Source organism: Neocloeon triangulifer, unplaced genomic scaffold (genome assembly GCF_031216515.1).
Source record: "Neocloeon triangulifer isolate White Clay Creek 2 clone unplaced genomic scaffold, ASM3121651v1 ptg000012l, whole genome shotgun sequence".
In the NCBI taxonomy this organism is placed as follows: Eukaryota; Metazoa; Arthropoda; class Insecta; order Ephemeroptera; family Baetidae; genus Neocloeon; species Neocloeon triangulifer.
The window spans coordinates 19,632,244-19,657,645 of NW_026775554.1; the positions used below are offsets into that span (position 1 = coordinate 19,632,244).

The 25,402-nt window shown below is 37.0% G+C and overlaps 1 protein-coding gene across 4 annotated transcripts in view; it reads left to right on the forward strand.

The window, feature by feature from the left end:
* LOC132197791 (uncharacterized) overlaps positions 1-25,402 on the forward strand; it is a 70,393-nt gene that overhangs the window by 8,779 nt on the left and 36,212 nt on the right. For 2 of the 4 annotated variants that reach the window (XM_059621335.1, XM_059621338.1), the window contains one exon: positions 19,889-19,965. The exons of the other annotated variants lie outside the window; for them this stretch is intronic. The gene's annotated coding sequence lies outside the window, so the exon portion shown is untranslated. The remainder of the gene's footprint in view (positions 1-19,888; positions 19,966-25,402) is intronic. 4 annotated transcript variants of the gene reach the window in all.

The window sequence follows — 25,402 nt, forward strand, 5'->3', positions numbered from 1 at the left end:
TTTAAAATTTCCCTCAGTAAGGGGCAATTTTGATTAACAAAAAATACCATCATCTTCTAATTTCTCAACAGAAATGACGTCTTTGGATGTTATAGAAGATTAGAAAAATCCCTTCTGATTTTTAGCTTGATTTTATAGATGAAGGATGAGAAGCAGTCCAGCACATTATTCGCGCACTCATGGTAGTGCATTAATTCGGCGGGTATGTTCAGTACATGCACGTTTTCAATTAATCATAGCTCATTGCGCACTTGCAGCATATTATAAAGCTACGTGCGCCGACCAATGCCGCTAGAATTCCAATGAGCCGAGCTCTAAATTCAAAGGTATTTTGCACTAATTGTGAGCCGGGAATTAATCATGTCGTAGCTGATTGCACATGCAGCTTATAGTTGAGAGTGATGGCTTTTGCGAAAGTGGTTTTAACCGTTTTAACTTGCAAGAGAGTAAAATGTGGAGAGGATTTATGAGAAAAAGCACTCAAAATATCAAAGCGTGTAGATTCTTACCTAACTTTAAGAATTCTTAAAGTTTTGAATGAAAAATTTGAATTTGATTTTTTTTTTAAATAATAAAAATATTTTAGAAATGTAAAAGTTCATTTAAAAATATGACAAAATATTCTAATTAAAAAGTATTTAATAATGGCCATGGCTTCCTTTTTGCCTTTAAAAAAACCAATGCCGTCAAATGCGGTGTAATGCCTGGTTTAATGAAAGTTTCCCGAGGTGTCCATATTTGCACATCAATCGCTTTCAAAATTAAACTCCTAAATACTACTTTCCAACCTGCCTATTTTGCATTCCTGAATTGGACCATAAAGCACACACTTGGAAAGTATAAGAGGAGAAAACTTTCGCTTAGCCATCTTTCTGCCGAGGCTAATTTGACACAGTGCGAAAAAATGCAAAAATAAGTCGGCAAAGTTTGGCGCAAGTCGGCGCGGAATGAATTTTAAACGGGCATAAATTCTCACTTTCTGGAATATGCGTATATTTTGGAGGAGGCCGGAGCAGGTGCAGAAAGCGTTGGTCCAAATTTATCGTTCTCCTTTCTCTCCACTTTCCAAAAGCAATTAACCTGCCGCGAAAACGAAGCAGCGCGTATATAACTTTAGCTCTTTTGGAGAGCAGAAAAGGGCTCTGAGGTCAAGAGAGTGTGTGTGTGTCGCGTCGGTTGCTGTTTATTTTAATGCAGGGGGCTCTGCGGAACGGCGAGGCAATAATTTGTAGTATCAAACGGCGCGGGCCGTGTTAGCAGCTTTGCCTAGCTCCATTATGTATACCTGATGCGTCTATTTGGACCGTTAGCAGTTCGCCCAGGCTAATTACACACTACTTGAGACCTTTTAAAGGGAGCAAACTACTCGCGCGCGCGAGCGGTAATTAGTTTGTTGTTATATACCTGCGCGCATGCACTCGCCAAGTTTGTTAATTAATTTTGCACGGTGCGTTTGAAGGAGCCCAAGTTAAGTGAAAAATAATTAATTTAGTGAGCTGCATATATTGCAGGCGCGGCCCAATTATACACCTAAGTAAGGAGCAGCGCACCATATTACTCGTAATCGGATTACTCTAATTTATGCTCGTGTGTGATTAGAGCACGGATATAATATATTCCAGAATTTGCTCCTGTGTAATTTCTCCAATCCTACCTATGCGAGGAAATATGGCGTAATTTCGGTCTTATCTACGCGTTCATTTGCAAAACAAAATAAGAGCGCAGAGATAAAATAATAAATTCGGGTCGTAAAACAACGGATATAAACTGCTCAAGGATAGCACAGTGGAATTATTGATCGGCAGCCACCCAGCTAAATATACATTCTCGTTCTAAAACATATAGCTGACGGCTCTTCAGCTTTTGAAGAGTGAGTTTACATTAAATATAAAAAATTGCGAGTTTTTCTGCTTGAAAATGAGAACAATGCATATATGTAGAGTTAAAGGGGAAAGTGAGAATAAATATCCATATTTAAAAATGATGGACATTAAAAAATTAAACGATGAAAATTTGCAAATCACTAGAATCAGGAAACGATCTAATTACCACACAGATTGTATTTACTTTTTTCATTTTTTTGCGCTTAATTGTTGAACTTTCATACCTGGAAAATGTAAATAACCTTGTTGCATCACGGGGACTTAAAAGGTATATAATCGGCTTTTCTCAATAGGCTTTTGAGGCGTTCATTGAAAAAAAGAAAAACAGCAGCAATTAGAGACTTATAACTTTTTTTGCGAAAGCTGACTTTTATTCAATATATGCTATTAATCGACCCTTGATCGTGAAATTTTTCCACAATACCTTGTAATTTGTCTTTATAAATTCCAAATAAACTAAAGTTTTGATCATCAATGGAAATTTCTCATTGGTCACGAAAAAATCCACGCTTACATAAATATCAAGTAACGAATTCATTACAACCAATAAATACTAATTTATTCGTTTTTATCCGTTCTTATCCGGCACAAAACTCGTGTTCTCAATATTTATGTCCGTCTCTTTCCACGTTGGTCCCTTTTAGTCACATAATTATGCAACCACGCGAGAATGTATAACAAGCGGGTTGCATAAAAATCTCGAGTATTCCTTTCATGCACAGCGCGGCGGACGTGTTTTAATGCCGCGCTTCCTCATTATCGCTGCGCAAGCCGGGGATTTCGGTCGCTGACACGAAATGATGAGACGCGATGCATTATCCTCTCTCGCTCCTCGGCAAAGAAAGTTTATCAACCGCCTGGTCTCTCAGTAAGTCGAGTATAAAAATTGGATTTGGCCTCCTCATACATCAAGTGGCGCTCACAGCCTCAATTCGGCTTTATCTCTCGACAGCTCGCCCGGCGAGAAAACGAGAAAGAAAGGAGACGGCCACAGAATTCCGACTGACCGTTCCTCCAAGTAAAAAATGAGCAGGGTGTTGAGAGAGAGGCGAAGCTCTAAAAATTCCGATGGGGCTTCCCACCCTTAAGATGTCACAACAGAACAGATTTCACGCTCGACTTGTCGAAATTAAATAATCTCTTGGGTTGGGAAACCTTAACTTTTTTTTTTGAAAAAGCTTTGTTAAATTAGTTTGTTTATTCTTCTCAAGTCTTTACAAAAGCTTTACAAAAAATGTGAACGTTTTTGTTTTATGGTGTTTTAGTAAGCTTTTCTCGGCCAATTTCAAATGTTAAATAAATCATTTTGCTTTCCGTTGACTTGCTTATTTAAAATACAATCAGGGATTTTTAATGAGGTAAATTTTCTATTCAAAAGCTTTAAATAATTTTGGAACGTAGGGATTTTACATTTAATATGACGGTTTTAAATTGATGCATTCATCAACATATTTGCTGAATTTTTCTGATATTTTTTTATAATTTTTAGGTTCTGCACTTCAAAATTAAGAACTAAAGGAACAAATTTACTAGGTTTCCTAACCCTAATAATCTCTCAGTTGAAGACACGTGTGTGCGTATACTTGGGGGTGAAAGTAAGCACCGGATTAAAATCATTCCGGGCGTTTAGACTTGGAGGGGAAATCGATATTTTCACGCATTGGCCAAATGAACTTGAGATGTTTGCGGTTTGGCTTCTCATCAACCGCCGCTCTCCATTATTAACCCTCTGGCTCCGTCTGACATCCGCACCACGCCGGTCGTTTAATTAATAAGCTGGGAAATATTTTGTTAGAGTAACGACAAACATAAATTGCGCGTGTCTTCTTGTCGCCCTCTCGGGGGGATGCTAATCCCGGCTCGATATAACTCACCCCGAGACTTTGATACTCAAGAGGGCATTCGAGTTTCTCGGAGAGAATCTCGCTGATAATTTGTTGCCGCATCGGCAATAATGACCCCGGCAGCAACTTCAACTTTCTCGGAGAGGTATTTGCCTTTCGGGAGCTCTCGAATATACCGACCGGCAGCTCTGCCGTCTGCTCTTATTTGAATTTCCGACGCACGCACTTCAAAGTGAATGCGAAATTGTAACGGCCGAATGGCTCATTTCGTTGCCTTATGGCTTTGTCTTGCGAGCCGGATTACTTTGCTGATTATGCAGATGAAGAAGGCCCCTTCGGCCAAACTCGGCTCATCTTCTTTGATGGTGTTATGTAGAAGAGCACCGAGTTTTCATTGCTTCGACTATATCTGATTGTGAATATATGTACATATCTGTTGCGCTTGCGAATCGATTACGATTGCAAGGAAAAGTTGTGCCAATTGGTACTTTGATGAAATCAATTTTTGCTTTATTTAATTTCGTATAAAAATAGGAAAACAAAATCAGATAGAATGTGACATTTAAATAAAAAAGAAGAAGGTTAGAAACAAACACAAAATATCAAAAGTAATCCTGCAAAATTTTAATAAATTGCGTGTAATATAAGAATTGAAATAGAAAATATTATTAAATTTAACTTCCAAGAAACAAATTCTGAGAGATTCTCTATCAGAATTACTTGAGCAAGAAAATTGGGTCCCTTGTGTGGCCAACTTCTTCACTGTAGCTTTTAACTTGAATGTTGAAAACATGCATTTTTTTATTAAATTAAAATAATTAACAAACAATACAATTTATATTTCAACCTCTTAAAATAATTCAATTCTCTTTAAAATGGGATTTTCCAATCTGCTTCAGTAAATAAATGTCTCCGAGTGACAAATTTTTTATTCTTTATTTGCACCACTTCTGTGCCACCATCCAACTTTTCATATGAAACGAATGAAGAAGCAACCTGTGATAAAAAAATTGAACACCGCAGTGACAAACCGCAAGAGAATCGACTGAAAAGTGTGCTGCTGCTTCTGGCGTTGGCTGACAGTCCATATTAAACTCTGGAGTTGTTTTCGCCGTGATTTGCATTCCGCTCGAGCTCTTCCTTCGCGCACAACGAGACGTACGAACGAGCACTGCAATTTTTTTTACATCTCGCGCCAGATTCGAGACTAGAACGCGCGCGCAAAACATCCGGTCGGCGGCGGCGAATCGTTCGTGTTCTGTTTCAGAAAGGAAGCTGCTGCTGTTGGATATTTATTCAGCGTCAGCAAAAAATCACGGACTCCTTTCTCGCTCGCTAATATGAAATGTGAAGGCGTCTGCTCCAGCCACCGACCGACCGACCAACCGACAACACAATGAACGAGGAGAAAATGGTTCTCTTGCTAATAGCGTTCGCTCGCAAAAAAGAGCAGAGGTTCAAGTTTTGGACCCAAGAAGAGCTAGAGCAGCATTGAAAGCAGCAAGCGCCGCTTTATCTCTCGTCTATATGGTGTGCGATGTAGTGCGATGCGAATAATGAGTTTGCGGTACAGCGTGTTCCACAACAAAACCTACTCTCTGAAAAGCACTTTTGAATTAAGTAATTGTTGTAAAAAACTCAATTGAGATGATCAGGAATTTTTGCTTTAAAAGTTATAGTAAAAAATGAAATAAGAGTTTAAAAAAACCAATAATGGCTGAAATTAATGGCAAATAAATGACAAAATCTTATAACGTGTCAATAATTAATTATAATTTGAATCATTTGTTTAATTTAATGATTAATGAGCTGGTTGACGTAAAATTTTTGTTGAAGTTTCAATTCTTTTCTTCAAAAATTAACATTTCATGTCACGCCCCATCTTTCTTTATGATCAAAGATGTAATTTTCAGCATCGTTATTTACAAACTTTCTCTTTCAATTAAATTGATAAATGATTTAGTATAACTTCTTCTAACGGAAATCAAAATCATCTTAGGTTTCCAATCAGTTAGCATTAAAAATTGACAGCATTTGCACTGTTTCTATTAAATTGTAAATAATTTTTTATGTTACTATGTTTTACTATAGCATTGCGGAAAATCTTTCAGAGTCCTTTAAAATTTGGTTACTTGGCAATTATTTGTAAATTTTATTTAATATTTCTAACTTAAAAGTAAAAAATAAGGGGGAAAAATAAGGTTTATCAATAAAAAACAATTAAATTTTTTAAATCACAGTTTTAGCTTTAAGCACTAAAAATAGATTATGATTTTTTGTTACATTTCTGAAAAATGAGTTTGAGGATGGGAAAATTGACAAGTTGCGTAAACCCCCATCACACGCCCATTCATTGCATTGTTGTTTTGGAACACGCTATAGTTGGGTCACCGGAAAGAATCGGGGCAGCGTACGAACGAGATCGATCTGCGTGCGAACTGCGAGACGGAAGAACCGAGAGTTACATTGTGTGTGTGCTCCGAGCTCCTTATCTTCATCAACAGCAACTCACGTGAGAGTTCGCAAGGTGGCTCAGAGCTCGTCTCGTGCATGAATTATTAAAAGAGGCGCGCGCGAGCGTGCGGCATAATATTATGGCGCGCCCGCCCGCCCGCTTATAATTCCGCCTGTTTACATTTTAAACAGGCGCCAATATGGCCGGGCGGCTCCAATTTCTGGCCTCGCGGCAACAACCCGCCGCCGCCGCCGTTCATTACATTCCGACCGAATTATGAATAAATTGCTCGGCGAGCGAGCGTTGGCCAATTTTATTAGCTGCAGGCCGTCGTTTGCCATCAATTATTGTGTGCGAAAGGCCACCGCCAATCAACGTTTCGCGTATAAAATGTCATTTGATTTTGCGATTGGCTGTAAATTTCCGAGCGATTTCTTTTGCATTTTCCACCGAGCGCCCGAAATGATTGATTTCTGGAGGGCGCTCCAGTCAAGTCGTTTAACGCGACTGCTCGCTGATTACAGAAAGTAGCTGCGAGAGGAGGGTAGAATAAAAAAGATGGGAGATGCTGATGCTGCTTCTGCTAAAAAATCTCAGCGTTTGATCTTTTGGATCTCTAAGTGCGCGCAGACAGCTGAAAAAAAACTCAAGAGTGAGCCAATTGATTTTTTGTTTAAAGGTTCGGAAACGAGATTACGGCAATTATTATTCAAACGCTAATTCAAGTAATTAAATTTGGATTCGATTAAATTTAGAGGGAAGCGCAGGATAAAAAGAAAAGAATACGCTCAACAGTCTAAAGCGAAAATTAAAAAAGAATTTTCATTTTATTTTCGAGAAAGTAAATTTTCGTGTTCACAATATCATAAAAAAATTACTAAAAAAAAAAAAAAAATGCACAGTAACTTATTTTTAAACTTGATTGCTTTAATGTTTTTTACTTATCTAATTGCAAATTATTATTTTTATTATTATATAGAATCATTTAAAATTTAAAATAAATAATTGAAATGTATATATTTATATTAATTATAGTTCAATCTAATGAAGATTAATGTGTGCATTCATTTTTATTTTATTTTTAATATTTTGTTAAAAGTTTCAAAATGAGGAGATATATTTGTCAAAAAATTTTTTTACGAGTTTTAAACATATTATATTTTTAGTTTAACATATAAAATAGAATGTAGAAAAAAAACAGAATAATTTGTTATCATAAAAATCCACAAATTTATTTTGGGAATATTGATTAACTCTTGACATCAAAACAGTTTTTTTTTCTTGTAAGGCATGAGATACTCTCTGAAGATTAAATTTTGCTGCTTTCAGCCCTTGTACACGTCCCTCCATTTTCTGCATATTTCTATTTAATAAACATGCACACACTCCATTTTCACTACGAGTCTCGTGTCCGCTGCCCTTTCAAAGCGCCGTACTTTGTATGCGAGCGTCGGCGTCCCGGCCGCACCGTGGAAATGATTTTTAGCACTCGAATTAATTATTCAGCCGCGCTCGAGTTTGCCCCGGACACTAATTCTCAACCACTCTCTGCTTTCGGAGCGCTGCAGTTTAGCGTTTAATTTAAATGCAAATTCGTGCCAGACCTGGAAATAAACTCTCCGTGTCGATGTTTGATGGAAGCAGGTGGCTCGTATTGTTTGGAATTTATCAGGGCGAGGTGCGAAATCGAGATGATGAGGCACATGCCTGCGATATGAGTGACGTGTTAGCATGCAAGATCCAAGCCCATATCTTTTCCTCCCTCTTCGCCACCGGAAGGAAAAGGGAGGGTAGTTGAAAGACGTACATATGAACTTGATAGCCGCAGACAGAGAAGGATAACATCATCAAGTCTTTGCGCAGAATTGAGTTCTTTTTTTATATGTTTCTTTCTCTCTTTGCTGCCACTGACCTGTGAGAATAAAAGCCTTTGTGAATCGCGTATATTTGCCGACAGAAATTACTTCATGCCACCGAGAACGTAACAAATAGACTGTAAATATTGGGTCAGTAAACAAGAAACGAAATTATTCCATCGCTTCTCTGTTGAAAGCGGCAGCTTGTTTTTCTTCCGACTGACGTGCATGTGTGTGTTGTTCTCTCTGCTCGACTCTTTTCAAACTACTTTTCTACGTGCGCTCTAAATTATAAATGGCGGCAGGCACAAAGCTGCTGAAAGGGATAAATATATACAAAAGTAGAGCTGCGACAAAAAATATTTTAACTCGACTGAAAAAAATTTGTTGCTTCTGTATACGTTAAGCGGAAATTATTATCCTTTTCGGTGCAACGTTTTGTTATTTGTGGCATGAAACAATTTGTATTAAATTGCGAAAAGAAAAATTAACTAAGACAAAATAAAGCTTATGCAATGTTTAGTGCAGTTTTTATAATTAACAGAGGAAAGAATAAAAATGGGTTTTTGTCATTTCAGGAGATATTCTTAGCTTTGATAATTTAAAATTTAACCTACAATTGAATGATATGAAGAAATTAATTATATTGAAATTAGTTTAAAAATAATTACTAGAAATATTCAATTGGTATTCTTTTTATGAACAAATAAATAAATCTAATGCTGATAATTTAGGCTGCTCCATTAAAGTAGACGACAATGAGCCAGAAGGGAGTAAAAAACAGAAGTTGAAGTCCTTTAATCCACATGGACTGTAAACATCAAAATATTATAGAAATTAAATAAATTTATTTTATCTTCATAGTTTAAATTTTATTAACATTGAATTAACTTGATTATATTTTCTGAAAATATGGCCTTTTGTCCTAAAATTTTCATTACAAAAAATTAGTTGAAAAGTTGTAAATTTTTTAAATAAACTAACAATTAGCTATAATTGCTATAATTTATGTAGTAATTAATAACAGAAAATTAAAAAATTGTATTATTCAATTGTTTGTCCTTCTTGTTCAGTAAATCGTAAATAATAATATTTCACATCCAGATTTAAATGTTTGTTTATGCTGGAAAACTTAATTTGTCTGGTTAATAACTGACCAAACATTCGTAATTTGTGATTGATCGGAATCAACACGTTTTGCTGTTAAAAATTCGTTCAGCTTATCAATGTTATCTCAATGTCAATATCAATCAGCTTTCCTATTTAACGACTTTTTCCAGTTGATCTAGTTAAAAATGTATTTTGCACGCAAGCCAACTTCAATCAACGAGGAATATCCACCAGTATGTGAGCACAGCACACACAAAACTCGCGCGCGATTTCACTACAGCAATGAGCTAAAAGGCTGAACAAACAAATGACTAAATTTACAAGTTAAACACGTGAGAGCGAGCGCGCGCCAAATTATCGCAGCTTTTCATGCAAATTAATCCAATAACGCGTCGGCGAATTGCGTCGCGCTGAAAATATATATTTATATCACTCGATCACATATACACGAACAGAGAAGTGTGCTACATTTATTTGCGGCGGTGCAGATAGGCCAATGGTGCATTCCGTAAATATTGCACGGCAGTCTCGCGTAATTGTTAGTACGGTGTACAAACGTTCTAATAAAATATTCATACAAAACAGATAGAGAGAGCTTGTTAGTTCGCCGGCGGCGCCGAGCGAAAATAAAATTTCATCCAAACATTAATTGAACGGGAATATTGATTTTTTTATAATTCGCACGAACCCTTATTGATTTATTATGCAGCACTCTTATTTTTCACTCCGGGCTCCGAAATTGGAATTCTGTCGATTGGCGCGGGAAATAAATGTTACGAGATTAATTTGATCCGTATCGCGGGACGTGTGAAAAAGCGGCGGAAAGTTTTTCTCTGCGTCGGTCGATACGTTTTCCGCTTCTAAAGCGAGAAGGAGGTTTTTCACTCAGATTGGCAAATACATATACAGCTGGCGTTTTATTATCTTGTTTCAAAAGATTATAAATTTGCCCGCGTACGTATACAGCAGCTCCGAGACGAGGAGAATGAGAATGCAAGACCTGATGTTATTCGAGTAGAAAACAAGCAAAACTTCTTCTTCTTTAGCTCTTGCGAAGGAAAGAAGGCCGCTCGTTGAGTTCGTTTGGCAAACAGCACCGCTCTGCTGTCACTGATAAAAAAAAATGCTTCCAGTTCAATCAATAGAAATAATTTATTCCACGTCAGGCCCGAGCGAGCGAGTGTGTTTGTGTTGTCAGCAGCCAGCAGCACTTTGGAAATTTCCACGCCCATTTTTGACGAGAGATAAAGAGGCGTCTGCCGAGGTGGCGAATTTTCAGCAACAAGGGTGCTAAATGCTAATTTAAGTGGCACTGAAAAAAAGGATGGCGGATAAAGATAAACGCGCTAATTGGCCGGATACATTTGATGCCTTTTTCTGCAAAGAGGAAAAAGTTGGAAAAGTTAGTTGGCAACTCAGCCAAGGGGTGGGGAAATGCATTGTTCGATTGGCGGATCGTTCCAATGTTGCCAGATCAGATATTGCTTTCAATGGTTTACGGAACAATTCAATCCAAAGGAATTGTTCAAATCATTTGAATAGAGTATATATTTGAAAGGGTTGACCTAGTTTTATAACAAAATATACACTCATTTTTCCTACAAGGATACTTCGAACTTAAAATCAATGGAAATAGGGGGAGTTTCATCCAATCACTTAAAAAATACATGCAGAAACGAAGATTCTAAATCGCCAAATTTTAATCTCAAAAGACATATCAGTAGATTTTTTTTTATATTTGACATCAAATATCTCTTATATAAAATGTTCTGGAAATTTTGTTGAAGAATTTGATGATAGAGAGTGGATTAAATTTAAATTTGTCAATCTTCAATAATTGAAAAACAAATATGCAATTGAAGTTCAATTGCATATTTGTTTTTCACCATGAAATGATAAATAACTGGGTGAAATCGGGAAAGGATGAGGTGTAATTGGCAGTGAAAAGTTACCATTTTGATTTTCACATATGTTGTTGGGGTTGTTGAAAGGTAGCTTCTCCTAAATTTTCAGCTTAAAATATGGTGCGCTTTTCCGGGAAATCGGATTTTTCCAAAAACAGAAAATATTGAATATCTTTGCTAAAAATGAGAATATATGAATGCTCTCTTCACTACCAGACGTAACTTTTCACGCCCGACAACTTTGCTGTTGATTATTTTTGCGTAGGTCAAAGGTCAAGGTCACTAATTAGCAAATTTCACTTTCAAACGCAATTTTCGCAAAGAAGCACACCTTGGATTTTTTTCGTGATATACAAAAAAATGTAGCCCTAAGTGTGTAGAACAAAATACTTGATTTTCAGATTGGTAACTTTTTCTGTTTAATTGATATTTTTAATTGAAAATAAAAAACAGTGAAAAATCACTTTTCCGCAAACGAAATTAATTTTCAAACAGCGATAATTTTTTTTATGCTAGAGATACGCAAAAACATGTAAGTACAAAAAGTGTTTCTAATAACCTAACCTATCGAAACAAGTATCGATCATGTAGGTCGAGTCACTTAAGGTCATTGACCTCAGTGACCTGTGACCTTGAAAAACGATATTGCAAAAAATTGGAAACGTTTCAAAACAGGCGCACTCTTTTTCATTATTTAATGAACTAATATTTTGCTAAATCATTTTTCAAGGTCACAGGTCACTGAGGTCAATGACCTTAAGTGACTCGACCTACTTGATCGATACATGGTTCGATAGGTTAGGTTATTAGAAACACTTTTTGTACTTACATGTTTTTGCGTATCTCTAGCATAAAAAAAATTATCGCTGTTTGAAAATTAATTTCGTTTGCGGAAAAGTGATTTTTCACTGTTTTTTATTTTCAATTAAAAATATCAATTAAACAGAAAAAGTTACCAATCTGAAAATCAAGTATTTTGTTCTACACACTTAGGGCTACATTTTTTTGTATATCACGAAAAAAATCCAAGGTGTGCTTCTTTGCGAAAATTGCGTTTGAAAGTGAAATTTGCTAATTAGTGACCTTGACCTTTGACCTACGCAAAAATAATCAACAGCAAAGTTGTCGGGCGTGAAAAGTTACGTCTGGTAGTGAAGAGAGCATTCATATATTCTCATTTTTAGCAAAGATATTCAATATTTTCTGTTTTTGGAAAAATCCGATTTCCCGGAAAAGCGCACCATATTTTAAGCTGAAAATTTAGGAGAAGCTACCTTTCAACAACCCCAACAACATATGTGAAAATCAAAATGGTAACTTTTCACTGCCAATTACACCTCATCCTTTCCCGATTTCACCCAACTAAAAAAAACCTAGCATTGCCAAAAAGACGAATTAAATTCGGCACTTGTCTTCATTTAAAGAAAACAGCCACAAGTACCAAATTTTTACAAAAAAAAATTTGAATTTAAATACATAAATGATTATTAGTTCAAGAAATTCCTGCCTAAAGATTAATTTATTTTGCCGGTTTTTTTAGTCTATTTCACCACTTGCAATTAATCCACTAGTAACGACTGTAAAACTTTCCTCATTATTAATTAATAATTCTCTTTTCCTGCAATTAATAACTTAAAATTATCCTTTAATTCAACATGTGGGAGGAAAATCTCTTTCTAAATCCATAGTTATTTGGCTTCGCTCTTTTTGGGCTGAATAAAATCTCTTACTAAAAAGGATTATCATTATTCGCAGCGTTAACAAGAGAGACAATCGTATATATAATTAAGGGAGGCGGAGAATTAGGAAATTAATTTTCGGAGAGAGAGAAGGAAGAGCTGGCGAATTTTTCGCAGAGAAGCACCGCCGCTGCTTTCCTATTATTATCATCACACGCTGCTCGCACTGCACAACCGGAGCTTATTCTCACATTAAGCCGCGTGCTGTGCGGCTTCCGTACGTCTTTGTGTGCTCTTCTCATCTTTTTGCATCTCCCTTGTTCCTTCTCCCAGAAGGAAAATATAAAACTTGACGAGCATCTCCTCGCCTGCTTTTTTCTTTCGCGTGCTATTCTGCTTCCCGTTCGAGCCTCGTAAAAAGCCCGAGATTATTATATTTTTATTTAGCATTCGCTTTCCTCTCCCCAACGTCCACATAAAAATTACACAACGTGCAACCACATTTCACAAGACGACGTCCTCATTTCTTCCCACTAAAGCCAACGAGGAGTTGATTATCATCTCTGTCGACTTTTAAATCTCCTTGCAAACACAGCAGCGTCTATTTTAAGGTTGGAATAATGAGTGTGCTGGCCTGGTATGTCCAAATGACACGCGACAAACAACAGGGTTTTAAATTAATTCTGTATGTGATATATTTTTCGCCCCCTGAAAAGTCCATTGTTAAATGAATAAATGTGTAAACCACATATTCATTAAATTAATTATAATTAATAACTTCTACTTCACTTTTTTTTCAGAGCGCCATTTCATGACTTAAAAAGTTGAAAATTTTAAATTTTTTCTTGGATTTCACCTCGAGTGGAAGCTTTAAATTTAAATTTTTCTTACTAAAGTTATGCAAAAAATAATTAAAAACGTCTATTAAAACTACAATTTTTATTTATTGAAATTCATAGATGATCTGAAAATTTTCGACAGGTCTTTGAATTTTAAAGAAATCAATTCGAAAAACAAATCCGAAGTTTTAGGACTTATCTGGAAGCGAACATTTTAGTAGATGTGATTCAGGCCGCAATTTTTATAAATAATTTGAACCATATTCATTCTACATCCTAACCTGGCACAGGTATTTCAATTATTCAGACGTTTTCCCCGGGATTATCGTCATATTTGAAGCCTCCTGAAAATTTAAACCAGCCCTCAAATTGAATAATTCAAATATTATCCCCTTCCCATTTCGTGCCGGAAATGTATGAAATAAAAACGAGCCTCTTCCAATTTGACGTTAAAGTGCTGTTAGCGGAAAGACTTTCGGGGAGAGAAAAAGTTTAAAAACTTTTGGCTGGAAAAAAATCGCTCCTAACAAGATGTGAATAAATAACTTCTTGGGCATCTCTTGCGGCGAGAGCAGAGAGGACGATCGATGGCCGAGGGAGCCAAAATGCACACGGCTGCACTTCTTCTTCTTCTTCTTCTTGTAGAATCAACACGCGGCGGCGGCGCCAACTTTTGAAAGGAAAAGTTAAATAGAGAAAGTCAAGACAAACTCCTTTCGGCTACGCATCTCGTCCCAGCGCGAGTTTTGTTCTTTGACCATTCGGTCTGAATAAATACTCGGGGGGACTCTGTGCGAGAACTGACACACAAGTCGAAATCTCTCCGCACAATTTCCGCACGGCCCGAGGGCTCTTCTCCGCCATTGTCTGCCGCACTCACACATACCACAAGAGGTTAATGATTCTGTTTTAAAATGCATCAATTATGCAGCACCATTACCAAGAGCGCGAGAGACGCTATTCACCGCCGGTGTTAATGGTCGACCCGGCTAACTAGTGTGCGCATGATATTTTAACCTCAAAATCTCTGTTGGCTTCCGCCAACTCTCTCGCTCGGCTAGTTCGCCATGAAATTTGGATGAACCGCTATCACGTATTAAGACCCTTCCTGCGCTTCCGTTGTTTGATTTTGTCCGACATGCGGCGGCGGCCAAACGGAATTGATAAACACACGAGAAAACAAACAAATCCGCCTCCATCATTTCGCCGACGATAATTTTCAGAGGCGTTTTTTTGCGGCAACAAAAGCCGACGAGATATATTCCCACAAGGCTGCTGCAACCGACGCACACACAGAAAGAGGATTGCGAAAATGAAGCTTTTTACGACTTTCCTCTTGAATTTCTTCGCAGCTCTTCAAAAAGAAAGCTCTCTTGGCGTTTTTGCGAAGATGAAAAACGAGGAAACACATACACAGAGATGTCTTTTCTTTGTGTTGCGTGTATTTTGGAAAAAATACAACATTTTATATTTGTGGCGGATATAAAATTTACATTGCATACATTGCAATAAAAAACGTACCTTAACCCGTTTATACAAAATTTATATGAATTTTCATAAAAATGAATTTGAAAACAAATCGCCTGATATTTTAACTTGAGACAGGAAGATTTAATTTTGATATTTTATTTAGAAATTGTAGAAAGCTCAGGTCACAGGAAATTGATTTTTGAGCAAAAAACTTGAGGTGGAATCATTCTAAGAATAACGTTATTTAAGACATTAACCATGGGTTTTCCTTGTTCAGAGTTGTTTGTTTTTATTTGTTTTTCTTATTTTCAAGTCAACTTTCTTAACGAGGAAAATTCCAGTTCATTATTTTTTATTTACATGCATCAAGATTAGCCCCTGGAGTGCCACTTCCTCCAACCCTTATCCAAATTTTAAATAATTTTAACCTTTGGTTGGCTGGAAAACAATTGGCTTCTTTTGAAGATTCCAATCAAATGATTATTATTATAATTATCTTTGTTTGTTTTTAAATTGTCCACATTGTTATTTTATTTTTCCAAACACGTCTGAAAATTTCGCATTACAATATAAAATAATACATTCCTGTAGGTTGAGCGTTGCTTGTATTATTTTTATTATTGTATTTCATTTTTATCTTCTTTCAAATAAATGTTCCTGATCTAAAAAAATTTCCTCGCCTGTAACCCATTGCCAAATTTTCTGCCAACAAAACAATTTTTGAAATGAAATTTGCCCTCTCGTCGTGTCTATGTGTCGTGAAATTCGGCAGAAATTGCAACGTGTGCCAAAGTGCTTCTGTGCACTGCCCGAGGGCCTCCGTCGGAAAAGCATTCGCGATAAATCTGCCAAGCCGGGTGTTCACACGCCACCTGCATGCCAAACAGCCCGATTGAAAGAAACGGCCCCCGCGCCGTCCAGATTAATATATTCATTGGCTGGGTGATTGCACATTATCGGCCGAAATCGAGGACGATAAATTCGGGCTAATCCAGAGGCGGTGTGTCTAATGACGGGCTTATTGGTACGCACTCTAGGATGTGTGCCGCAGTCTCGGGATTAAATTGTCAGCGCAGCGACGTGGGGCGCCGAGAGTCACGGCCCTTTATTGAGAGAGATCGGCCGATTCCTCACACGCTGATCCCTCTCATCTTGGCCAGGATATTGCATCACCTTCACACACAGATAATAAATAATTCATGTCGCGTATTTACAAAGTGGCGCCATATCTTGGTTCATTCACCAGCGCCACTCTTCCATCATCCAAGGTGTTTTCATTACCATATATATACGATCGAAATCAACAGCCGCTCTTTATTGGAAAAGAGCCGGGCCGGAGAAAAACAAGCACTTTGTCGCCCGGATTCGCGAGATTAATGTTTGCTCTATTTTGATTTGAATACGTTTGAACTCTGTTATTTTCCTCAAAGGAAAACCTGCAAAGGAATTTTGCAATACAGGTTACAATAAATGAGAATAGTGTTTTAATTAACATGAAAACTAAATTCGGATGCTAAATTAAAATCACTTCAAAATTTTATTTTTAATATTGTGTATGGTAACGCAAAGGATTTAATGGAAAAAACGTGTATTTTCAAATTAATTGTAATAACCTTTTGGTATAGTTACTGCCATTCAAAGGAAATATCATTTTAAAATTATTTTAACCAGTGAAAAAAAATGCTGAGGAAATTGGATAAATTTTTTGAAATTTGACTGACATGAAATTGAAATTATATTTTTTTTTACAAATACACATTTTTCTGTTCACTTGAATAGTAATAGAGTGAGTAATGAACATTGCTCTTTCTAAACAGAAACACAATACAGCTGTGAACAATCATTTATCTTACTATTGTTATTTTTTTATTGAATGAAAGAAATTGTATTGTAGCCAATTTTTTTTCTTTTAATCACTTCTCATTATTTCTTTTTAATACCATGATTAATGAAAATCATGTGAACCAGAATTTGAAATAAAATTTTTAAATAATTATTGTAAATTCTAATTGATTATATATTTATTTTAATATTTCTCTTACTGTAATCCAGTTGTGAGAACGGATTTCGATATTTTATGGGAAACCGGCAGATTTTCTCTATTTTGGAACATCGATTGTGCCACCCTATTTCGATTGATCCCAAGAAAGAGACTGATTGTTTTCCACGGCGAGAGAGGAAAAAGCAAAAGTTTTTTGGTGGCGAATTGGCTCCGAGTTATATCACGACAGGGGAAGGCAAACTTTTTGGCCCGAAACAACGGCTTCGAAACTCGTAAAAAGGCGCGATTGAAAGCGACTGTCATAAAGCGAATCCGGTCGGAGGATGTTTGCGCGTAAAAATGAGATACCTGCGCCTGCCATTATGCAAAACGCCGCCACACGTTCATGCAGAAGAAGAGGCAAAAAATACAGGCGTCGCCATGGAAACTCGCTCTCCGTAGATTAATCTGAAATTAAGCGCGCGCCACATGTGACGATAATGCGCTTTCGAGAGTGAATTACGTGCGCTGGAACATTACATACACGTGCATATTGCGCCGAGGCCATTAGAATTAGCCAGCACGATGCATCCATTAATTCATGACGCCCCCTTAATGCAGACATAATGAATTTCACGTCGGCCTCTCTGCGTGAGTCTGATACGGACGTGGCCGCCGGGTTCTGGAAAATAGTTTCGTGGCGAGATATGAGCTCGCGGGTGCGGTTTCCGCGTGCTGATAGCAAATCAAAAAGTTTCGCCGCCGGCAAGCGTGGTCGTAAATACGTGCGGCGCTGCTGCTCTTGATATAGCACAACTTAATCGTAAATAAATGCTCTCGGCCTCAAGTAGTGCATTTTTGTGTCGTAAAAGAATAAAAAGATGATATTTCTAAAGACCGTAAGTAGGGTTTTTGAAAAAGACTGAAATGGTCGCAGAAACTGCCATATTGTAATAAAAGAGACTGTTTATTTTTATTTGCTGTGCTGCTGTAATAAAAATAATGGGGAACAGTATCACACCAAAAGAATAGAAACTCATATATTTTTATCACTTGTCTTAACCGAGAAATCGAGAAATGAGAACAATATATTATATTTTTTTTAAATTTACCACAAAATGTACATTATTTGATTCGAAGTCAGTTCATTGTCAGGGGGCTCAGAATTATTTGCACCTGAATGTTGAAAAAATTTGTAGATATTTTATCCAGACTCTATATTACTAAATACTATCTCCTTTTTTATTTTAACTTTTTTTGCTTAAAATTGCACAGTATGTTAATTATTAATTAATAATTAAATTATAAGTCATTCCGACAATTGATAAAAGTAGCTTTGTTTGACCTTTTAAAAACCATTTGAAGCCACGAAAACGAGCAGTTTTTTAATGCAGTAATAAGAAATGATCAAACAATGGCCGGGTTTGATTTTACCAGAAGCTCACAATTTAAAATTATTTTATTAAATTAAAATTCATAAATTTGTTAGTGAATTATTATAACGTTTTCAACGAGTAAAATCTCAGTAAGTTCTTCATTTCAAGTTTTTTGCTCGATCCATGTATCATTTAAGCACACTTTGTAGCATTTTTAAATAAAACTTTATAATTTACGAGAATTTTTCCTCTTGAATGAATTAACGAGCCATTCACTCGCGAGCTGTACGCACACATTTACGTTTTCCCAACGTTTGCAAACCCTCTCGTGCGGTTTAAGCACACAAAACGAGAGCATACTCGTGCACATACGCCACTTTGGTTGACCCGTAATGTTATCGCAATAAAATTTAACGTCCCTCCGGCGTTTTTCCGCCATAAAAGAGAGCGAGCGTTCAATTCCACCACCCGGCGACGCACCTTGCCGCGAGCAAAAATTCATGCATTCGGCCTTGTTTGTTATTCATTTGCTCGCAGCGTCCCGTCGAGAGAGAGGGAGTTTTGCAGCCAGGTCATTCCACGAGCTAATAAGCAGGCTCCGTTTTTAGCCTGCGAGCCTGGCCGATCAATGCGTGAATTTTGTTTCCATTGTCCTGTCGGCGCGCAAACTTGAATTGGCATGCGACAAATGTTGTAATTATTTCAAGCGTGCGGCTAATTTTGCTTTTGTTCCTCGCTCGCTGGAATTTGCATGCGAGTCAGGAATTTCGCAACAGTCTGAACCACAGTTCTCTCTCTCTCTGTGTATGTTAATTTACTTTTGAAAAGCGGCGCCGCACCGATTGCCGCTCCGAGCAGAGCACTCTAATTGATTTCCAATCGGCAAAAAAGAGCGGGTGCACGTGAGTTCATTGGCATGGTCGACGTGATTTCGATGAAAGCTATGGAAATGGCAAAAATCGGTCACATTTCAACGCTCCATTTGTCCTTTTTTTCTGCCAATACCGAACAATTCTAGAGTGAGTGATAAAAAAAAAATTACTTTTATTGGACGTGACTTCGATCTATTAAATAAAAATGGTGAAAAAGCTCAGTTGCTCGAAAAGTGGAGAGAAAAAATTGGAATTATGGCGATTGATTTATTTTTTAAGAAGGATAGAAAGAAGATTCTGAGTAACAAAATTTAAATTGGATAAAGCAATTAATCGTCATTCAATAAGGACGAATTTTTGAAATTTGGAAAAAATGCATTAGTAAAAAATTGTTGAAAATATTATTTCTAAATAGATCTTAAAATATTAACAAGAATAATTCAATTTAATTCGCTTTAAATTCCACCCCCTTAATCTTATTGAATTTCAGGTTGGACAATTTTAAATTATGGATTTTCCATTATAATAATTACTATTTTAATTAACCAATTAAAATCAATATTTTATCCTTAATGCCTTCCAGTGTTGCCAAACTTACCATTTTCCTTCATTGTTTCAGGTAGATCCAAGTAGATAACAAGTACATAGTTTACAAAACTGCATCAGTGGCAAGAGGGGCGCAAATTATAGAAAACTGTAAGTCACTCCAAAAAAATATTAAGAATTTTGGGTATGGCATTTGGGGGTTTTCCTTCAAGCAAGGATATACTTTTAAGACAAAAAATCTAAGAAAGTCTTATAATAACAAATTTGATTGGACTTGGAGGTTTCCCACCTCAACCCCTTTTCGTTGCTCACTTCTTTCACTTTGGCAGAATAAAAGGAAATGCAACCCGCTTCGTACATGTGTTCAGCAGGTTGCCTAGCCTGTCTCTTATCTGCCGTCAGCTGCCAGTCACAGAGGAATGAGCAATTTCAACTACTCTCGTTTTTCCGCTTTCCGTGCGGAGGCTCAAATTTCTCCGATTGTGTTCTCGCTCACGCCATCGGAGCCTGCCTGAATCAGACGCGCGAAGCTCGCGGCATTAATTTGTGGCGTTAATTGACACTCGTCGACATTCGAATTCCCCCAGACACGCAGCCACACTCGGTAAATCACGCAGTCCATAAATTAGAAAAACCACCTCTTGTTAACAAAACTTTAGAAAAAAAGGACAACGGCCTCAAACGAAAATTAGCATTTCGCTCTCGCACAAAAAGATAAGAACCTTTCATAATATTTCATACGCGTGCACACATTTTTCTGGCACAACTTTCTTTCTTTCTTTTTCCCCCCGAAAACAAGCGCGGCCCTCTCTCGACACTTTTTGCAGCCCCACTCCAGAGTTGCACCACTACTTCAAGTTTTCTCCTTGAATGAGAGCGGATTTTTATTTATGTTCGCCGTCCAGCTCGGGGGTTGAAACAAAAGAGGAGCATTAAAAAGTAATCACGAGACGGCGGCGGCTGCTGCAAAAAAGGACCCCCGGTGCCTTTGATTTAATATAGCTCCTCGCCATGCTCCCTTTTAATGCATTTATAATGTGACCGGTCGGTGCAAAAGCGAACAAAAAACCCGACCTGCAACATGGCTACTCCGATCAATCAGTCGGTAAACCACAGTTAACATACAACTTCATTATACTATTTTGATCTGTTGGTACAGTAGAAAATCTTCAAGCACATATCATGAATTTTTGAGCCAAAAATGTTTTTGAATCAGCAAAGTATAAAAAAAATTCAGCACAACCGAGCAATTTTTGTAGACGCAGAGCAAAAATCTGAAAAACATGAAAATTGAACTAATGAAAAATTTACATTTTAAATGTAAGAAGATAATTTTTACATGTTCAATGTAGTGGACAAATTTTTGGAATTCATTTAGTGTTTCATGGAATTTTGCAAGTCTATTCTATTGTTAGCGGTGACCAATAGCGAAAGAGAACACAAAATCGAACCAAAATGGCTCCCGATCAATCAGTATTCAGGCGTGGAAAATTCGACCGAGGTGAAAATTTGCCAAAGTGCGGCGCGAATTACGTCCGGAGAGAGCACCTGTGCTCCAAGGAGCGCTTTCCTCTCCATTTTTTTCCAGTCGCGTGGAGCTAAAATGCCCTCTGAGGGTTCAATGATTCATGAAAAATGATGGCCCGTAGTATAGCGAGCGCCGGGGAGCCTTTTTTATTTACGCTCTTTGTAAATTTTTGAAAGGAGCGAGTGGCGGAGACGCAAACGGCTCACCCGATTTCTGCACATGATATCCCCCCGAATCGAAAATACTTGTGTAAACATAAATATCACCAGGCGTCACTCGCAGGCACCGCCGACGAATTTTAAAGGGACGTACACACACAACTCCTAGAGTCGGCGGTAATATTTCAAAATACGTACTGCATATGTATATGTTGTCGTGCAAAAGCGATTCTTGGTGTAAAAATTGATGCTAACTTTTTGGTAAAGTCAAAGCAGAGTAACCAACTTGCTGACACATATATTTTTAATAGCCACAGTTTTAATTATTTCATCTTTTACTGTTCACTAATTATAAGAAAGAGTAAAATTAATTTATTTACAAGGTATAATAAAATTCCCAATAGAATTATTTTAATAGAAATTAAGTAAACATGAGTTATTAATAGTGAAAAGAATAATTTAAAATTGATGTGGGCTATGTTGAAAATTCTTAGTTTTGTAATTGAAAATAAGACTATATAATATTTTAGTATTATTCTAAATTATTAATTTTTTATATTTCAAACGGAGTTTTATTTTATTTTATACTTTTACAAAATTATAAGTTATTTAAAAGTTTATATTATTTTTTGTTTATTATTTTTTTAATAAATATATAATTATTTATTGCTACCCAAAATTAAATAAATTTCTAAAATTTGATAGAATATAAATACATAAACAATACAATGCAAGCGATAATTTTATTGAACAATTTTCCAATATGAAATTTGCCATCTCTCGCAGAGCATCTACCATAAAATCTCCATTATTCGATCCAAAAATTAATTTGATTCCTTCAGACTTTGCGCGTTTTGACCTTAACATATATATGGAAAGTATGGAAGTCAAGAGAGGCGCAGTTGTAAACAACAAAACAGCCCTAGCACGGTGTGTGTGCGTCTCTGCGAGTGAGCGAGAAAAACAGTGTGCTGGCGCCTCGGAGACCTATAAATAAAAAGCGAGGGGCCTCGACGGCAGCAGCTCTAACAATTTGCATCTCGTAAAGTTATATATTTTTTTTGCGAGGGCAGCCGTGATTAATCTAGCGTAACACGAGGGAGAATTCGACTTATCATTCCGCGGGCGACAAATTTTCGTGTCTTTCGGGAGCCAAACTAAACTTGTGCCGAATTTCTGACGAGTTTAATTCAATTTAACTTTGACGACGACGGCGCTGCCTGCTGTATTAATATTATCTAATCCCAAAGTTGACTCGCGATGATTAAACGCACGCTATCTGCCAACTTGGCGCTGCCCGGGCATTAGAAGGCTGAAGGGCTTTGCGGTGTTGAAAGCGTGCACGACAAGAATAAGCGACGCGCGTGCAGAGTGACAACACTTGCGACATTAACTTGATGAAGGTAATTAGCAAATTGGCAAAGTTCCCGCCACAAGAGAGCCATGAATCACACTGGAATATTTCCCAAAATTTCTACTCAAAAGATGCAACTTTCATTTTTAGGGTAGAAAATTATATTTTCAACCGAAGAAACCTCAGATTTTATTACAAAAATTACTAAAAATTTTTAAATATTCTAAATGATGAAAATTACTCTATTAAAATTTATTGAAAAATTTAAACTGGGCTTAGCCTTCTTATTAACATTTATTAGAGGATAACACTGACCCCAAATGACAATGAACTACTTTAAAAACATGACAAAAAATAATGTATATTTTTTAAATAAAATAAATTTCTATAGAGATTCTTGTAATTGTTGCTTTGGAACCTCTGGCATTCTAGATGTTCATTTATCAATGAAATAAATTATATTAATTTTAATCTATTACTTTATAATTGATAAAGGTGAGTCATAAAGTAAAATAACTCAATTTATTCCAGACTTGTTGAATTTGCCGGTCGTTGGCATACCAAACACACATAAACTCGATCGTTTCTGCACCTTTGCCCGGGGCAGCGGCGCCGTTTATCAAAAAGTACGCGACGCCCTCATTTTCTTCTCGAGGAAGCGCCTCTGCAATAAATCGCGAAATAAGTGCAGAGCACTCGTCCCTGCGAGGCGAGCCATAAAAATGGGCCGGTCGGTCGAAACACTACAGGTAGATTTATCATTTGGGGTGTTAAAATTTCTGACCGGCCGCCGCGTCGACGAGGGACGTTTTATCATTCGACGGCCATCAAACTCACTATTTTACTTTTATTGCGATAATCAATTCACCTTTTGAGGCCGTCACATGGGCAGGTCAATATAACGAATATAACGACAGCTGCAGTCTCACAGGGGAGTGCGCGTTTTGCTCGGCCCCTGCAAATGGAATGGCGCAATCAACGCAGGCCGGAAAGAAAGTGCAGCCGGAAATTACATTCGACTCAATTTGCGCTTGTAAATTTTTAATACAATATTTCCCGCGACTTCAAAGAAAAAAGCAGGAAAGGCGAAATTCACCTTTGTGACTTTCTCGCTCGCTCGCTCGTTAGCAGCAGCCGGTGCGTTAGGGAAAAACGGAGCGACGCATGTGTCGCTTTCTGAATTAATTTTTCTCTTTTTCGCCGCTCTCGGTTCGTCTCTCATTAGGGCGTTCTTTGATAAATTTGAAAACGGAATTTGGTTAAGTGGTGTATTTAGTGAGAGCATTTTTTACAAATTTGCGATTTTGTTTCGTTGATTTGTGCATAAAGAAAAAAAAAATGCAAAGAAAATTGGTTACTATGTAGCAGATTTTAAGCCTTTTGAAAATTATGCTACACTAAAATAATTCAATTAATTTTGGTACATTTTAATTTTAATTTAGAATCACAACTTGCAGCATCAAAATTTACTTTTTAGGCATAATCAAAATTTATTCCATATGAAAACGTTGTGTCTGCGATTTAAAAAAAAAATACTGAAAATATCTTTTTACAAAGATTTTATGAAATTGATGATTATTAGAAAGAAAAAACTTTGGAGATTGTGTGGGATGCTCAAATTATATTCATTTTGTAGCAAAAGAAATTTAATTTTTGATTTCAAGCCAAAGGATGTTGTAAACATTTTTTTATTGCTAATTTACATCTCTGATTTTGAGAATTAAATATAGAAATTAGGATTTAGGATATTTACTTACTGGCAAATACATAAATTTGAAAATAACAATTTTACTGAAAATTTGATATAAAAAAACGTTCTGGTTCCTTCAACAGATTTATTCAAGGTTAGTTCCGGTTAGTTTAACAGTTAAAATTCCACTTTTTAAAGCTATATACAAAAAGATTGGGTCACTTTTTGCAGCTTCTTTAACTTATTCGAGCCACATGGCGGCTCATAAAAAATGCTCCTTACAGCTTCCTTCCTCTTTAGTGCTCTTTCCGTGTGCACCCATTTATTTCTTCTTGTAAGAGGATTGCGCAAGTAAAAATAATGTACGGCACACTTGATTCCAAGCATCTGCAGGCACGACGGGAAAAGAGGAGAGACGCCATAATCCGCTGCAAAGAGGCTTAATTGCAGAAATATTTTCGCTTGCAGCTCTCATTCCACTCCAGAAAATCCTGCAAAAAAAGCCAACACCAGTTAAATATTCAAGCCGGCAGGATGTTCATGTTGTTTGCTGCAGGCTGTTGATCGAATCGAGCAAACCAGCGAGAATGACCCGCTGAAACGGAAAAAGATTGGCGCAAAGAGAGCTTTTCACTCTACATATACATATCGATCATGTGAGCCGCGAGCGAGCGGCGAAAACGTGCACTTTCCCACATAAGTCCTAAAATGTGCGGAGGAGGTTATTTTGCAACTCGTCTCCACCCGATTATTATTTTTCGTTTTTTATTTCTCGCTTCACCCGCTGATTTATTAATGGCCTGCGAGCCGACTCTGTTTTTCCGTCGCTTTATATTCGCCACAATATGATCCCCGAG